At 39.7% G+C, this 19,371-nt stretch overlaps 1 protein-coding gene across 5 annotated transcripts in view; it reads right to left on the bottom strand.

The window, feature by feature from the left end:
• The window catches only part of STAT3 (signal transducer and activator of transcription 3), a 57,241-nt gene extending 39,287 nt beyond the window's left edge, over positions 1-17,954 (bottom strand). For 3 of the 5 annotated variants that reach the window (XM_063109524.1, XM_063109527.1, XM_063109526.1), the window contains exon 1: positions 17,729-17,953. The gene's annotated coding sequence lies outside the window, so the exon portion shown is untranslated. Of the gene's footprint in view, positions 1-12,326; positions 12,401-17,728 lie in introns of those variants that run through there. The other 2 variants (XM_063109528.1, XM_063109525.1) reach the window with 2 other exon arrangements.
• Between the last annotated feature and the right edge of the window lie 1,417 nt (positions 17,955-19,371).

Here is a 19,371-nt window from a genome sequence, read left to right as displayed (position 1 = left end):
ACTTCCAGCACTATGTCACTTCTGCCTGATTCTCTCGGAAGGCTCATTCTGGAAAACACAGCCACCACTCCGTGAGACACAAACCCAAGGCAGAAGAGGCCACGTGTAGGCACTTGGTCCACAGTGCCAGCTGAAATTAGCCTTTGAATTATCCTAGCCCAGGCATCAGATATGTGAGTGAAGAAAACTCCAGATGATTACTGCCACCATATGTTCAAGTCATCCCAGCTGAGGCCCCAGACATCACAGAGCAAAGACAAGCTTTCCCTGCTTTTCCTACCTGAATTCCTGTCCACAGAATCAGTGAGCATAAAATGGTTGCTGTTGTATGCTACTATGTTTGAGGTAGTCTATTGCATTTGGTTACTAGAACAATATTTTTACTAACATAGTAATTCAATGCAGTCTTTATAGAGAGTCCAACTTCCATGAGAAAATAACTCACAATTTTAAAGGAAAACGCTTTGCTGTTAAAATTATTTTAATAGTAAACCTCCTTTTTTAATTTTTTTGGCAGCTGGCCAGTACAGGGATTGAACCCTGGAACTTGGTTTTATCAGGATTGCATTCTAACCAACTGACCTAACCAGCCAGCCCCAGTAGTAAACCTCGTCTTTTCTCTACACACTCACTTTCTAAATGATTCATCCCTATAATGTTTGTAAACTGACAATCCCTAAATTTATGTCTCTGGCCCCATCTTCTCTCATGAATGCCAGACTCCTATATCCAACTGCCTCCTCAATATGTCCATTTGGAAGTCTAAAAAGCATCTCAGACTTAATGTTTCCAAAACCAACTCCTTCATTAAAAACCTCTCCCAGCCAGCTTCCGCTCTACTCTTCCCCATTTTAGCAGGTGACAACTCCATTCTCATAAATGCTCAGGCTAAAAACCGTGAAATAAGCCTTGACTCCAATCTCCCTCTCCTCCCCCTCTTTTTTCCTTCCTCCCTCCCCGACATCCGATCCATTAACAAACCCTGTTGGCTCTACCTTCAGAATAAATCTAGAATGTCAGCATTTCTCAGCACCTCCATTGCCGCAACCTTACTCTAAGCCACCTGCATCGCTTATCTGGACGGCTGGACTACGCTCCTAACTGCTTTCGATGATTTCAGCCCTGTCCCTCTACAGTCTATTCTCCACATTACAGATCCTTTCAAAATATAAGTCAGATCTTTTCATTCTTCTACTCAAAACCCACTCAGAAAAAAACCTAAACTCCTACCATGGCCCACCAGATGATTCACTTTGCCCCTGGAGGCCTCTTGGCCCTAACCCCTGCAGCTCTCCCCTTGCTCACACCTGTCTCCTCTCTACTCTTGAAACACACCATGCCCATTTCTGCCCCAGGCCTTTTGTACTCATTCTCCTCTCCACTCGGAAAGCTCTTCCCCTAGATGGCTACATGGCTAGCTCTCTCACTTCATTCAGGTCTCCACACAAATGTCCTTGACACTGCTCCATCTAAAAAAGCACGTCTTCCCCAGGTGAGTTTTCCTTCACAGCACTCATCACCCTCCAATATGTCATGTATTTTTTCTCTATCACTTTCTACAACCACTGGCTAGAGTGTAAGCTCCACAAAAACAAAGACTTTCTTCTATTCATGGCTACTTCCCCAGCACCTAGAGAATGCTCAAATATTTGTTGAATAAACGAATAAAAATTAGGGCTGGCCACTTAGCTCAGTTGGTTAGAGTCCGGTGTTCTAACACCAAAGTCAAGGGTTCAGATCCCCATACCAGCCATCTGTCAAAAACAAAATAATTTTTTAAAAAAATCTGTAACATACTTTTAACATAAGAGAAGACAGAAGTACCATAAGAGGTTAATTACTTCATATAATGGAATAAACTGGCCTTTCACAGGCATGAGCTAATAGGTACAGTACTTCATGTAAATTTACTCTAAGTGGCAAAGCAAATATACAACGTTTCCCAACAGAAGAGTTTATATTAAAATCTAAGCCTCAGGAACACTTATTCTATTTTATGGGATAACATGTGGCCTGATTCTAGAATCACAATAAAGCCAATTGAAATCTTTAAAAATAAAAATACAAAATAAAATCTAAGTCTCAAAAGAAAGTTTTTAAAATATAAGGCTTTTCCTATAAAGCTAAACTGTAATCAGGTAGAGTTGTTTCTCTTCAAATTGTAACAATGAGATTTTAACACCCTGTTGTCCTCTGAAAGGTTATTTCATGACATATGCCTGTTAGTAGTATTTGAGAAACTAAGAAATTAGACCAACACTAAATATTGACATGTAGATGCTGAAATGAAGCATCTCATAAAACATAACAGCAGGGCCGGCCCGTGGCTCACTCGGGAGAGTGTGGTGCTAATAACACCAAGGCCACGGGTTCGGATCCCTACATAGGGATGGCCGGTTAGCTCACTGGGAGAGCGTGGTGCTGACAACACCAAGTCAAGGGTTAAGATCTCCTTAACAGTCATCTTTAAAAACAAAAACAAAAACATAAACCACTTGGATGAGTAAATTTATTTTGAGATATCCCCAAAGTGATAGGTCTAAGACCCAACATACAGTCAACAGTAAATCTCTTTAAACAGTAAATCTACCACCTGTTTTTCAATGCTTTACCCTCAAGAAACTTGGGCTCCAACTCAATATATTTTAAGAGCCCTTAAAATATATAAATCCAACCTCCTCATTTTATAGACATGGAAATAGACCATCGATGTGATCATCAAGAGCATCTAATAGACAACCTCTCAACTGTTAGTCGAGGGTGCTTCCCCTACAACATAACTTAAGAGGCAAGAAGTGGGTCAAGCTTCCAACTTTACAAGTAGAAAAATATGGCTAGAGAAGAAAAAAAAAAAAAGTCTGACTGCAAAGACTACAAAAATCATCTACCCAGTCAGAAAAATAGGGCCACAGATGTTATTCTCCACAAAAGAAATATTTTGTTGTTGGGATTTTTAAAAAATTTATCACACAACTGTGGCCTCAATAGATAAAAATGTAAAGAAGCAAAATACATCACTTGTCAGAGATTTTCTAGTCAACATTTAGCCTGTGACATTTAGGCCACATGTAGAGATGTCATTGTTTCACTGAACATTTAAGTGCCTCTTTACCAGGTACATTGCTAAACTCTAAGTAACACAGAATAGGAGATCCAGGGTTCCTACCAGGACAAGAAGAATGCACAATTCTGAGGAACACCCTGGAACATAACTCCAAAGCAGCAAGGTAAATGGTGCTCACAGCAGGACTGAGGGGCTGGGGGGACAGAGAGGTCACCAAGAAAATAATGAAAGTAGTAGATTGTCAATGTGTTTAAATATCTGAAGTAAATGGCCAGGCATTTGAGAGACCTGCTGGAACATTTGCGGAAAGTTAGCAATAGGTACGAGAAAACTAAACAAATTTTTAAAAATAAAAATATTGGATCAAGTCAATAATTTGTCCCTGTAGGTCAAATTCTTCAAACTGTGATCAACACTTACAAGTCAAATTCACATTTAATTTTTTGAGTGGCTTCATTTTGAGAAAAAATGAAAATTTTCATTTCATTTCTCCCGATAGACATTTATTTCAAGGTACACTGCTTTCTACCATTGACTCTAACTCGTGGGCTGCATGTGACATGCGGCCTCTCCTTGGTTTCCAGCAGACTCAGGTTAACCGTAACGATCCCAACTTCCATTTCGTGTCACCTATTGGTATGTATACCAAAAATGTTGAGTCCTACTGGAATAAATGTAAGGCAAAGTGCAGGACCGTGGGGAGGAGTTCACTGGCATATGTCGGACTCGTGTTTGACTGAATGTACGTGGCGGGAAAGATTTGGAAATAATGCTTTCAATTCGTTTTTATTGTATATATCAGAACAATTTCCTGCTAAGTAATGTGATGTTTTGACTTTTGGTTTTAGTATGTTTTAGTACAGATATACAGGGACAAATTCTTCAATTGAATACATCTCAGAGAAAAATTGTTCAATTGATCCAAAATATGAACCCTGGGAAAAATAAATATTTGTCTGTGAAAAGCAATATAATCATAGTAAATACTTGGTTTATCAGCAAAAAATATTTATTCACTCAAAATAAAATGCACTGACTGTGTTTTAGGTAAAAATTATGAAGATTGTATTGTGAGTTTGGTAAAGAACAGGGATTACAATAGAAATCTTCATCAACCATAATAGGAAATTAAAAGGTGTCTAAAATTTGATATATCAAAAATATCAGTATATTACTTAGAAGTATAGAAGTAAATACCAGAAGAAAAAACCAAATGCTTTTTAGTGACTACCTCTGGGAAGCAATACTTGGAAGTGAGGAGGGATGGAAGAGAAGACTGCTGTTTTCAACATAAGCATTTCAGTATAAGCATTCTTGGATTTTTAAGTTATTTGTACGTGTTACCTGGATAAAAATTAAAATTATTTTTTAAAGTGAGATGCTTAGTACCAAAATAAAATAAAAATTAGGTAACATCATTTTATCTTCCCTCAGAAGGAAACTCCTTAATCAATTCATTCACCCATTTACTTATTCATTCAAAAAAGAAAAATACTCAGTCTGGAACCAAGGGCAGGGTATATTATAGTGAATAGTCTCTGCCCTCATTGACACGGAGAAACACAGACAGGTAAACTAGGAAGATAACTGCCACTTGTGATAACAGCAGTAAAGATGACAGGATACTGAGTGACCAGGATCTGGTTGGCATACTTTACATAGTCAGGGAAGGCTTCTTGGAGGAAGTAATTATTTGTTCTGAATCCTAAAGGAAAACAGACTTTTTTATGTTAAAATCTCAGCTTGGAGTTTCCAGGACCTAAAAGATAAGTGTAGATTCAAACCCTAAAATGCGAGGGCTACGCTAAGGCATTCTTTTAGGAAACTTGCATTTCCAACTCCTCACCAAGACCAAGGCCTTGTTCTCTGCCTAGAATGGCTGTTAAACCAAAAATCTTTGGTAATGGAGGTAAGTAAATGTCCCCTGCCCCTGATGCTTCTTTTTTTGGTGCGGTTATATTTGTTTATTGCTTCTGAAGATGTCCCTGTTTTTCTTGAGAGCTCAGTTTATCGAGCATTTCTAGGTGGTGTGTACAGGAGGGTTTTCAGGGTATCTAGTCTACCTCAGAGTGGAAACAGAAGTCAGGACAAGGCAAGTGAAGGGATGTGAGAAAACTTCAGAGGTAGAACCAACAAGACTTACTGATGATTTGAATGGAAGCAGAGGTATGAGAGAACAGGGGAATTAAAGAGGATTCTTAGACTTCTGGCTTGCACAATGGGGTAGGAAGCTGGGTGGGGAGAGAGGCACAAGCTTGTGGAGAGAAAGTTAAAGAGTTAAGTTTTGGACAAGATAAATAAATAGGAGATAGCTACAAGCTGTCCAAGAGGAAATGTCAAATAAGCAGCAGGATGCAGGAGCTGGGGATCCAGAGATGTCTGGTCACGAGATACACGCTTTGTAGTCATCAGGGTGGTTAAAGCATCGTCACAGTAAAGGCCAAAGTGATGGATGAGAAAATATAGAAAAAGAGAAGAAACAAAAGACCCAGACAGAGGCCTGAGGCATTTCAGCATTCAAGTTCAGTTAAAGAAGAATGACCAGGAAAGGAAATTGGGATGGACCGGTAAGACTGAAGGACAACAAGGGGAATATACTGCCACAGAAACCAGAAGACAGTGTTTCAAGAAAAAGAGAAGTGTTCAACGGTGTCTAACACCACTGAAAGGGTGAGCAAAATGGCAAAGAGTAGTATCCACTGAACTTGGTAATGCAGAGATCACAAGCAGTACACTAGCCCACCATCCCCCCTCTTCCTTCAATTAGGTTAATGTTTCTGAATCCCAAGACAAATCCACCTAGAAATCCCACAAAGGCACTCAAACTACTCTCATTACTTCTTCCTAGGATTGACTGACTGCCTTAAAAGCTCCTGGGACCCCTTGGGAGACTATCTTTTCACCATTATCCTTTAATCAGACAAAAAAAAAAAAAAAAAGTGATTAATAAGAGCCCAAGAAGAATGACCTCTAGAAATAGTGATCCTCCTCCCTCAAAAGATTATTTCTTCACTATTCCAATCCACCTAAGCTCAGAAATGTTCAGACCCTAAGGAGGAATCAATACTTATCCAGAATATTAGGTATAAGGGCAGAGAGATTATTCTAAACATAAAGATCAGTATTTAAATCTGTATTCTGGACTGTAGACCAATGGCCAACCTTATCAAGACACAAGAGTGTTTGAAAGGTAAAATTATTGGAAGGGGAGATGCAAGTACTGTACTTCCTTGTCCCCAGTACACCAACCACAAGGATCCTAGTGTTTGTTTCTGCATGCACTTGAGTTCTAGAAGATTTTATGCCAGTTATAAAGTTTTAAGAGAGAAAAAATTAAATATATCCCAAATATACAAGGAACTCTTAAAACTCTCGAAAACAAACCACCCAGTTTAAAACTGGGCAAAAAATCTGAACAGGCACCTCACAAAAGAGGGTATACAGGGGCCGGCCCGTGGCTCACTCAGTAAAGTGTGGGGCTGATAACACAGAGGCCACGGGTTTGGAGCCCGTATAGGGATGGCCAGTTAGCTCGCTGGGTGAGCGTGGTGCTGACAACACCAAGTCAAGGGTTAAGATCCCCTTACCAGTCATCTTTAAAAAAAAAAAAAGAGAGAGGGTATACACATGGCAAATAAGCATATGAAAAGATACTCAGCATCCAATGTCATTAGGAAATTCCAAATTAAAACAATGAGATACCACTACATACCTATTGAAATGGTTAAAATCCAAAACACTGACAACACCAAATTTCGTGAGGAACACCAAATGTGGAGCAACAGGATGGTGGGAATGCAAAATGGAAGTCATTTTGGAAGACAGTTTGCAAATTTCTTACAAAACTAAACATACTCCTACCATATGATTCAGCATTTGGGTAAATGCACTCACTGGCATGTACCCAAAGGAGCTGAAAACCTCTGTCTATACAAAAATCTGCACACAGATGTTTATAGCAGTTCTATTCTCGCCAAAACTTGGAAGCAACCAAGATGTCCCTCAGGTGAATGAATAAACAAACTGTGGTATGGCCATGTAATGGATAACCACCATCCCAGGAATTCTCCATAAATTTTTATTACTTAAGTTGGAAAAAAAAAAAAAAAAAGAAAGAAAAGAAAAACCTGACCCATAAAGTTTAAATTATATTCAAGATGGAAAATGACATTTCTCTTCAATTAAACAGGTTTTTCTATGAAAATCTTATCAAAATGAATAATACATTGAGAAAAATAAGTGACCTCACTGTACACCATGGCTTTGTAGGATGATGCAAGTACTCTTCAGAGATAAGCTCCCACACAGAGAGGGCTAAGAAAACTCCACTACTCATGACATTATAATCCAACAATGTTAGTGAGATGGTCCATGATTTAGAAAGAAAAAGAATACATATTTAGAAAGAAGATAGTGAAGAATTTAGAAACACTATTCCAGTTTGTATTGGGGATAGCTCATGATCTAAATTCTAAAAATCACACCCATAAAGAACCTGACCTGAAGCATGAATTCACATTGGATTTTCCAGTCAATCACTCAGCAAGAGAACCCTGAGGTGGCCAAGATAATACAACAACGCTGTCAAGCAAGTGTTATTCCCATTTTACAGATAAGGACAGAATGTTAAATGACTACACACAGATAATGGCAGAGCCAGAACACAAACTTGGAGTCTTCAAATTCTCAGGTTAGTGGAGTCAAATTATCTGTTTTTTAAGTCTTATCTCTCCTATATGATCTCTGACAAGTAAATTTTTCTTTGAATTTGTTATACAAACAATTACAAAAAGAAAGGAAAATGAGCTTATGTGTAATTTAAGTAAATTGTATGTACATAATATTTATTATGTTATGTAAATGATGTTACATTTATTATATGTAATAAATGGAAGTTTATTAAAGCATGTCTGAAAAAAATCAACACTGCTTATAAAATCTAAAGACATGAGAAATTAACACATCTTTTTATACTAGGAAATAGTTATCCTGAATGATGTTGGAAGCTTCCCCTCCCCTTTATTTTTTTTCTATCAATACATGTTAAAATAACAAAACAAAATAAAACAAAAAATTAACATAAGCAGTCAAAAACTACCTTAAAATTTTCACGGATATTCTATCCACAAAACCAGACTGAACATTAGTCTGGTAAAGTTATGATTCTTTAGTCATGATCCATTCTTGATTAATATTCAAGCACATAAATACCAAGAAGGGTAAACAATAAAAATAAATCTCCAAAGCATTTTCCCTTATTTACTACATGTCTACACCAGCATTTGCTTTTTTTGTTTATTTGCTTGTTTGTTTTTGAACCAATCATCATTTACCTTTATCTCCAAAACAACAATGATTTCTAAACCCTGTGGACATGACTTCACTAATCTGACTTTATAGTCACTTGTCCTTATAGAGCAGTGTGTCTCAAACTAAGGACCAAAGACCACCTGCATCAGAGTACCTGGCATGCCTGATAACATGACCCTAGATAAACTAAACCAGACCCTCCGGGGCAGATACATAGAATCTCTCTTTTTTTTTTTTTCTTTAAACAAATATCCCAGAGGCTGGCTGGGTTAGCTCAATTGGGAGAACATGGTGCTGATAACATCAAGGTCAAGAGTCTTTGGATCCCCTTGCTTGGCCAGCCACTAAAAAAACAAACAAACAACAAATAACCCAGGGATTCTTATGCTAAAACCTTTATACCAACCAACAGTTCTCAAATTTATTTGCTCTCTGGATTCCTTTATACCCTTAAAAATCAAGAACCCCGAAGATCTTTTGTTTATAAATTACAAATTAACTTGCTTATCTATTACAAATTAAGAAATTATCTATTAGAAATTACACATACTAGAAATTAAAATTGAGAAATTTAAAAATATTTATTAATTTTTTGAAAAAATAACAAACCTACTACTATATGTTAACATAAATAACATTTTTACGAAAAATAACTACATTTTCCAAAACAAAAAAAGTGGAAAGAGCATTATTCAAAGTTTTGGAGATCTCTCTAATATCTGGTCTAATAGGAGACACTTGGATTCTCATAACTACTGTTGCATTCAATTTGTTGCAGTATGTTGTTTCGGTTGAAGTACACAGGAAAATTTGGCTTCACAGCCTTTTCAGATAATTTTGGATATTTTTCTTTAATACTACACCAAAACTCAACAAGTCGTGGTTTCAATGTGGAATCTGATATCACACCAAACTTTTCATATTCAGTTACATTAAGTTCTATTAGTCTAACCTGCATTTTGTATTTTTGGGTTTTTTGTTTGTTTTTACTTATATCTTATATTTTAACAGAATGTTTTTCATGCATAATTTTGTAATATCATGATTAGTCATTTGGAAAATACTGTTTCAGAGATATACAGACCTTCCAAATGTTGGCACATTTCATTATTCACTATCAAAAATATCACATTTGTTAACATCAAAATATTAATATTGGAAGTTGTCAACTCACAGTGGTGGATACAAGTTTTCTCAAATTCTACTTTTTTCTCTAAAGCTCACTGGCAACAAATATTGTCAGTTGTTTTCCTTGAACACATAGCTTCCCTTCTTTCATTTTCGAGAAAATGTCTGCCAATATCCCAGTTGGTTTGCCAGTCATTCTTCAAGTAAAAATGGTGTTTCATGGAAAAAGCAGCTAGCTAGTTTGAGATCACAACTCAATTTACAAGTGCTTTTCTTTGAGAAAACCATCATCCTTCAGTAAACAGAAGAGCTTTATGCATGCTTCCCATTTCATTACAGAATATCAAAAAGATACATCCTAGGGCCGGCCAGGGGCTCACTCGGGAGAGTGCGGTGCTGATAACACCAAGGCCACGGGTTCGGTTCCCTATATAGGGATGGCCGGTTAACTCACTTGGGAGAGCGTGGTGCTGACAACACCAAGTCAAGGGTTAAGATCCCCTTACCGGTCATCTTAAAAAAAAAAAAAAAAAGACACATTCTCAAGGGTCAAGAGATAATGGAATTAATATTGTTTGCTGTTTCATCACGGACCTTCTTAAGTAAAACCAGTATTTTTTCTGCAAGTACACTGACTAGTGTAAGTACAAATGCCAACTAAGTAAAAAACACAAATAACTATACTATGAAAATAGTTTTGATCTCAATGACCCCCTTCAGAAACCCCTCAGGGGTCTGTGGACTATACTCTGAAAACTGCTGCTATGGACAACTCAAACAAACATCAATAGGCAACTCATACATGGGAACAATACAAAAAAACAAAAACAGATCCTTCCCCCACTTGCCAAAGGAGCAATGGAGTATATACAAAACGGTTAGCTGTGTCTTAGGGATGGAGTGGTTGAGATTAATAGGCTGGGCCCTGGCATTATAGGTATATGCATAGCAAGCTTTTAAAAAATTGGGGGAGTATGGGGGGGGACAACAATATCTGCCTGCCCAAGTGAAAGACAGACTCATTCAATGAGGTAGCAGGATATCCTCCCAGAACTAATGTTTAAGGGGGAAAATGTGCACTCTGTTAACTGAAAAGCCCCATTTCCAAATATGCATATTATGATTTAAACATTAAAAAAAATATGTATAGATTTATATGTGCCCAAAGACAAATATGAGGATATTTACTACAATGTTTCCTTTCTTTGCATTTTGCAAATAATCTATACATATCATTAGGAGTTAATTAAATAAATTGTGATATCCATAGCCTAGAATACTACCATGTAGATTTTTAAAAATATGAATACCCATATATTCACACAAAAGCAAGATACAGAGTTGTATGCACAATCTGTAACTATCTGTGGAAGTAAAAAACAAACAAGCAAACAAACAGAATAATATGTTTGCATGTATACACATGACATAACTCTGGACAGATAAATTACAGGTAACTAGCTGTCCCTGGGAAAGAGAGTTGAAGGATAGGTGAAGATAAGACCAACTTTCCACTTACTTCATATCTTTCATAATGATTAACTTCAAATTTTTCCCCTAAAATATTGCTTTTACAATAAAGAAAACCGAAGTCTGGAACTGAAAGACAGAACTGGCATATTCTTGCTACAAATCTGTGATTAAGACTAGTATTGATTTTTCCTAGCTTTGGAAGGGAGAAGCAGTTTAATCCAGAGATGGTGTGGATCTTCTCTATCCCTACCTCCAGTCTCATTCCCAATTACTCGGAAAATATCCTCCCTGGGCATAAATGAATGGTACATTCATTGTAAAACTTAGAGTAAAGAGAGGGTATAAATCTGTGGCATCTATGAGGCACTTCTGACCCAGGATACCTCGGATATTTCTGCCGAAACAGAAATCTTTTTTTTTTTTTAATTAATAAATTTTATTTTTTAGAGCAGTTTTAGGTTCACAGCAAATTGAGTGGAAAGTACAGAGAGTTCCCATATACCTCCTGTCCTTGCCACACTCAAAACCCCCACTGTTGACATGTTGGCATCCTGACATCCTGCACCACAGTGGTACATCTGAGAAACAGGAATCTTAGATGACTCTACGAACCTAGAAATATTTAATATAATAATTAGGATCCTAAAGTTTCCCACATGCTTCTACCCACATACAGTCTACTCTTATTCACTTTAATGGAAAAGGACAATAACACATGGAATTAAGAATAAGTATTGATATGCATAAGAGAGTTACCATTCTAATTATGTTTTATTTTAGTTAATGTTTCAATAAATTTTCTTTCCTTAAACATATTGATTTTAAGGGCTGGCCCGTGGCTCACTTGGGAGAGTGTGGTGCTGATAACACCAAGGCCACGGGTTCGGATCCTATATAGGGATGGCCGGTTAGTTCAATGGCTGAGCGCGGTGCTGACAACACCAAGCCAAGGGTTGAGATCCCCTTACTGGTCATCTTTAAAAAAAACAACAACATATTGATTTTTAAAAGTCCCAAATACAAAGCTGATTTGTCAGGGAAAGCCAGTCTGAGAATAAATATTTATTGTATCTAAACCACAAGTAGAAAAAAAAATTGATGGTCAACTATTTTAATGCTAACTCAATGCAGTATTGCAGTTTGGTTTACAGGAGAGGTAATTACACAGCTAACATCTGGGCTTTGAGGTTTTAAGGATTACTGGGGCGGGGGCAGGCGGGGGCAGAGAGAAGGGGAGAACAAAGGAAAAGACCAATGCTTTTAGATTCTGTTAGAAAAACAGTGTTTGTGAAAATGCACAAAATTAGCATTAGAAAAGATGCGAAAAACATGCATTTTAGGAAGCTTTTACCTAAGCAGGTACTCAAGTTTGGACTCAAATCCTCCAACTCTCACAAGCATGAGAGCTCAGGATATCTGCAAACTAAAAAAAAATCAATCAACAAAGCGGGAAAACAGGTGGTTGACACCGGACTGGGCAGGGTTTTCCTAAATTGGGCTCACCTTCGCTAATCCAAATCAGTTTTCAGAAATGGCTTCTACAAAAACTACCCAAACATCCCCCTAATAATTTGCACTCCTCCTCCACAAAAGGGAAGCCATTTATTTACCAGAAGGTTTACTTTCTCTTTCAGGCTCTGCTGGCTTCCTCCTGCCCCACATATGACCAAGAACGACTGAGCTGGCTTTCTTTCCTGCTTCCTCCAATCCAAAACGGGAGAGTTGAGGTAAGAGAACCTGTTCCACGGAGAAGCTGAGTGGTTCCTCTTAACCACAAGGCTATTTTGGATACAGGTTAGTTTGCAAAGGAAACTTAAAGGACAGAAAAATAAAGCTCTACTCCTCCAATTAATTTACATAAGTGTACACTTACACATACACACACTCATACACATACACACATATATAGACACCTAATTGAAGGGACCTATGAAGGGACACCTAATTCAGGTGAACAGTGCATAGCACATCAGTGCCTCGTTTCATACGGATCATCCATGCCACTTGGGATATCTCCTCACCCCCAAACTGTAAGATGTCCCACCTTCCTTACCTGACTCAAACTAAGGTTCCTCCTGTTGGCTTCTTCCTGAGACACTCTCTCATCACTCCCCTACCCCTCAAGCTTTCCAGATTATCTGCACTTTTTGTCATGAAAAACTCCAAAGGACTATTCAAATTTCTGAGTGGTATTCAATTTTTAATGTGTTCAATATTTCTTAAAATAAATGGAATGTAATCACAGATTTTGAAAGGTTCAAAGAGACTTATCACAAGGGTATTTGTGTAAACAGGAATTTGGAGTTTGCCCGGCTTATTCCTTTTATGCATAGGCCCCTGTCTCCTCTACCACAATGAAAATCCCCAGTCCCTATTTATTTAGTTTTGTCCTGTTAGGTTAGAATCTCCCAATTACACTTTCTCCCCTTCGGGTCATTAATGGCTACTATGAATCACGACTTACCCAACTTTGTAGTTAGAGAGATACTGCAGTTTTTAACAATAGTAAGTATTAGCACTTAAATGTAAGCTACTTTTGTCAATAGGACAAAACAACTTATTTTAATGACATTTAAACCCAATTATTAACAAAAGAGAAGGTTTAAGAGCTGTGGCTCTGTGGCATCCTTTCCCCTCAGTTTACTTCTCCTAAATTAAGAACTGCCACTTATAGCTCCCTGAACAAACTATGCTGTTTTAAGCCTCTGTATACCCATGTTCCTTCAGTTTTGAATGCATCTGTTTACCACTCAACTTTGTCAGAATTCCTATTCATCCTACAAAACCCTATTCAGGTGTTCCCACCTGACAAAGCCCCTATGTAATAAAGCCTTTCTCTCGTTAATTTATTTTCTTGGACATTTAATAAGAACTTAGATTTACAGAGCTCTTACTATGTGCCAGGCACTATGCTAAGCATTTTATCCACATTATCTTATTGAATCAAGTATTTTATCTGCATTATCTTATTGAATCTTCCACAGTACTTACCAGATGGGTACTGTCATTTATCAGCCTTTCATTTTACAGATAAGAAAACTAAGGCAATAAATAAATAAATAAAGTGGGGAAAAAAAAAAAAAAAAAAGAGAATTGAGGCTCCGATGCTGACCAGGAAGCAGCAGATCCAAGATCCAATCTCAGATCTGTTTGTCTCCAGAGCCTAAGTCTTGAACTACTACCCAGTCATCTCCCCTGCACTAAGTCCATACTGGCAGCACACACCCTGGTCCCCACAACACCTCCAGTTCTATGAAAACAGGGACAATATTGCTTTGACCTTGGATCCTGCCTAGCACAACAATTGGCTCTCAATATATAATGTTTGCTGATCTGAATTAGAGTTATGATAATCCTAACATGACAAATGAAAACTGACCATAATAGAAAGTTATTTTTTCATATGCTATTCCTTTTAAAAATTGGAGACATTTCAAACAATTTACCACCAAAGTACCATCTGGCCATCCTGACTAAAGTGCACTACAGTCAGCCAAGTTTCCTAGCAACAAGTATGTAATCACAATATTTATTCTCTTCACCATAAGCAACAAACACTGAGATAGCCCAGCAATATCATCCTGCTGGATCTCAGTGAGGCTGCTCCAGGACACCAGGAGTTTTTCAGGACTTGGAGATGTTCCTCAAGTGCTCTTTTGGTGGTTTTAATAAATAACCCAAATATGAAAGACATACAATGTGAGTGGTGATTTGTAGCCAATCAGTAATCTTCAAAAAACATTCCTGCTAAGCACACTGTGCTTTCTATACCCAAAGTACCAAATCAAATCAGTCAGGACACCTCTCTTTTCAGGCTGACCCAGTCTGTATGATTGGATTCAAGTGACAACTTCCCTAGGGCAGAGGGCACATGCAATGATTTACTTTGTACAAATTAACCATCACCAGGTACGTATCTGCCACATAGACACTCCATAATTAAACACCAGTCCTTGGCCTCAAGTCTTTAAAAATTTCCCTTACAAAAGGACAGAACTCAAATTCCTTGCATTCAAGGTCCTTTAAAAGTAAGCATTTCTCCTCCTAATCTCCAAGATTTTGTTTGTGTTATGTGCCCACATACCTCTTCACCCCAAATTCTTTACACTATCAAATCCACCCATTATTTGGGACCCAATTCAAATCCCTCCTTTGGCAAGGAGACTTCCTAGACAACTTCAGGCCTCATAACCTCTCCTTCCTCTGAAGATCTGTAATGTCCAGTGTAGCACTGTCTAATAGAACTTTCTACAATAACAGAAATATTCTATATCTGTACTATATGTTGTTTTATATACAATAGCTACTTTGCTGGACGGTACAGTTAATAACGTCTCACCATCTCTTTGATAACACATTGCATTGGATGGTTAAAGCATTTACCAAGTTGCCCCAGTAGACTTTAAGTTCTGTGAACAAGACACGTCTTATTCTTCATAGCAACTTTCACAAAGTTTCACAAAGTAAATACTTGTTGATGTGCACACCACCTCTGAGAAAACCATCAGCTAAAAAGGTGCTGGACTCAGGCGTCTGGGATGATGGTCACCCCCTCTGCCCCATCTCACATCTGAATGTCAAAACACACAGAGGCAGGGAGAAGAAAGCAACTTTCTGGAGATAGTAATCAAGTCACAAGGCACTCTGGTTTAAATGACATTTTGGTTATGACTGCCCTTCACCTAAAACTTGTCTAGACAAATATATCTTCCCATTAGCAAATAGCTAAATTCTGATGGTAAATTATGCTGACTAAACACAGTTAATTACCTCCCAAGTTAAGACACAGAAGTCAGAAAAATAACCTAGACCAGTCCTGTTTGTACTTCTTTTTACACTGTTTATTGAATATCTCTCTTGGAGTCTTTCAGCCTATTGCTGGTATTTTACTGTCCAGAGAAGTGTATATGTTAGAATTTCACTGACACTTTTCCCAGCTGAGCCTACACTCATTCTAAATCAAGACCCAATACTTAAGCATCAGTAGTTAAAAGAACAGAAGACCCAAGTTCCACCACTGTGGCACTCTGCTGCCCTGGGCAAGTGTCTCGGCCTCAATTTCCTTATCTACAAAATGGGGTTAATGTTATGTGAACTACCTACTTCACAAAACCCTTTGTGGGTCAAGTCATAACCGTAGGTATTTCTAAATGGTTATTCTTCCCAAATGAACTACATATTAGAAACAAAAGATTCATGATTTATTAATGGTTCTTTGCGGTGGGTGTGCTAACAAAAGTACACACTAAAATCAATGCTTCAACATCTACAACAACTTTCTTTCCCCCATCCCACTATGCAAATGCTTGAGCAAAATTTCTGCTAGCGCTCCAATCTGGCACATGTACTAAGAAAATAAATGTGTTGACTCAGGGAGCAGAGACATATTTAATATAAAATAAAATAGAAAATTGGCTGAATCAAGTCATAACACAGTCCAAATCCACATATAAAAGATTGAGAAGATTACTGGTTTGCTTTATTCAAGCCAATGCTTTATCAGCACAGCCAGCCAAAAATTTACAACCCATACACAGAATAAACCCTTTAGATGTACACAATAAAACCCAGCAGGTACACACTATGTATATCCACTTTTAATAGGAAAAAAATGATTAACCACTGACTGTATCAACACACATACACCCACTTGATATAACAGAGTGATATGTTACTAAACATGTAAAAAGCAACTAGGGTGACAGTTTGAATTTTGTTAATTTAAGTGCAACCACACCCCCCAGCACAGGTAAAGTTTGCACACATGGCTTCGCCAAAGCCAGCCTGTCTTTGTTTCCCTCTCCTCTGCATTTACCCAAGATCTTGGCTCTGGTACAGAAAACTCCCACTCTCGATTGGTTCATTCTGTCCTATGCAATTAAGCAACACCACAATCCAGTAAATGCAATGGCTCAATTATTTAACTTCTGGCCGAGTTTACCAGGTGTTCATAAAAGAACAACGTCAAGGAGGAAAGAGGTTTATTTCTATCTAGAACTAGCTGGACGGGGGTTTTATTTTGTTTTGTTTTTTTGCAAGGGCGGGGGAGAAGCACGGCTTAACCTAGAAAAAGATGGGAGGGAATTGAGAAAGAATACAAGTCGTCGATTTCCCTACAGGAAACTTGATTCTTATGCAATACTACTACCCACAAGCAGCCAGCCCGTCAGGCTGTAGAGGGAAGACACCTATTCCTGCCTCCAGAGGGGCACAGCCGGCTCTTCAAGGAGAGGGAACAGGGCAAGGCGGAGGAAGTGGTTCAGCCGGGAGCCGCCGGTCCCCGCCGGCGGAGCGGGGAGAAGACTCTTTCCAACCTTCCCCCCCCACACACACACACCCCCAGTGATCTCCGCCGGCGTGACAGTCGCTCCTGTGGCCGGAACGTCCCCAGAGCCCCAGGCAGCAGGAAGTCGGGGGCTGTCCCTCACTCCTTCTACTCCAGCCTAGTGTGCGCTTGCCCCACGGCCCTCCCTCTCGAGCTCATTCCCACTCTTCCTCTGCATCTCCCCTTTCTCCGCCGAACGAAACTTCCTTCTAGTGCCCCCTGTCCCTTCCGAGGCCCGCTCCTGTCATCCCAGGGAGCTGTGCCTTTAGAGCGACCTTCCAAGTCCCCTCATTCCCTCCGCCCCACTGAAATGTACGTTTACAATTCCCCCAAAACACCCCAGAGGCTCCCAGCCCCTGCATCGTCCCCTGGGGTCCCCAGGCCTGGGGACCGTCGGGGGAAGCGGCCCCACCCTTCACTCCCTTCACCTGTTTCTCCGGCTGAGGCCCGACAGGCCGGGGCTGCGCTTGCGCGAGGTGCGAGCGGAGGGCTCCCTCGGACCGCTGGGCCTCTCCTAGCCGACGCCAAGAGGGAGCAGAGCCGGGATGCTCGTCAAGGATCCGGTTGGGGCTTGTTCCCTCCGCGGCGACGTCGGAACCTCACGCTCTCCCTCCCCGTCTGGGCCGCCGCAGCTCCGGAAACCACTGAATTACAGCCCCTCCAGCCAATCCCCTCCCAGCCCCAGCCTGGCCAAGACACGCCGCTTATACATAATTCATAAGACGGCCAGCTTGCTTGGCCACCCAGGGGTCCTGCTGCGCGTTCTGTGTATCCGAAACCCCACCCACTGACCAATGAGAAGAGCCACTAGGAGAAAGGGCGGAGCCAAGAGAAGACTGGGGACGCCCCTGTGCTGGCTGTTCCGAGAGCTTAGTGCTCCTCCTTCCGCAAGAGCAAGAGAAGAGCCGAGGCCTTGAGTACAGCAGCCCGGGGGGGAGGAGGGAAGATGACCGGAATGTCCTGCTGAAAACTCAGCTGAGTTCCTGGCAGTGCGTGACGTCAAGACACTTTAAATGCCCCTGGTACGGCTCCCCTTTTCCCGGCCCTTGGCACCACGTGGGGGCGAAGTTGAGAGCCTCTTGCCACGTGGGAGTCAGCCAGTTAGACTGTCCCCAGGTATCACCATATCCTCAGGGGGCCCAACTCCTGAACTGGGTTTCTGGGGACAGCGGATGAACATGGGTGACTCCCGCCTGCTTTGAACTTCAGTTTCTGCGTGAGTAGGGACACACACCCGGAAACATGACGTGGAAATAGAGTAATTACTAGAGTGCGTGGGGAGAGGCTGGTGGATTTAACCCCGTCCTCTGTTCCATCGCTTCCAGCATCCAACACCAACGGCTAGCCCCACTGGCCGGTACAGGACAAAGCAGAAGATAGTATAGATGAAGACTTGTCGCGTACATATATGACTTGAAATTTTATGCATCCGAGTTGAAATACTTGAAATAGTCTGCCTTTTTCTTTTCCACCATGCTTACTTGATATACAAGTCTTACTGTATTGAAGCCATAGGAAATGTACACATTTTGCCTTACATAATAATGAACTTTGCATAACGGAGTGATGTGTGTGTGCGTGTGTGTGTGTGTGTGTGTGTGTGTGTGTGTGTGTGTGCTGATACCATGAGGGTTTTTAAAATATCAGTTGTTAGTATTTGTGTTTGCTGTGTTTGTTAATACAAGGAGGTATAAAGACAAAATCTAAAAAGGGCTCATTATCTCACCACGCAGATAACCCTTAATGACAATTTTTTCAATAAAACTAATACGTGTTCATGTATTAGTTCAGAAATGTCAAAAATTAAAAACAAAAATCTCCTTTCCCCATCAGTCCTTCTCTGCAAGGACACCTGTTCTTACTAATTTATGGTGAGAAAATAATGATTCTTAACCTTTGGGGAGGTGGGGTCACAGATCTTCTGAGAGTTTGATGGAGACTATGGATTCTAGCCCCAGAAATATACAGCACAAGCTTTCGTGTACTCACAAATTCACATGGTTTCCCAGATACCTGAAGCCTGTCTGAAGACTCCAGATTCAGACCGCTTGGATCACCTTATATCCAAGGT

This window comes from Cynocephalus volans, chromosome 10 (genome assembly GCF_027409185.1).
Source record: "Cynocephalus volans isolate mCynVol1 chromosome 10, mCynVol1.pri, whole genome shotgun sequence".
NCBI classification, from domain to species: Eukaryota; Metazoa; Chordata; class Mammalia; order Dermoptera; family Cynocephalidae; genus Cynocephalus; species Cynocephalus volans.
The sequence above is the reverse complement of the archived record's forward strand: the minus strand, read 5'-3'. Positions and strand labels throughout refer to the sequence as shown.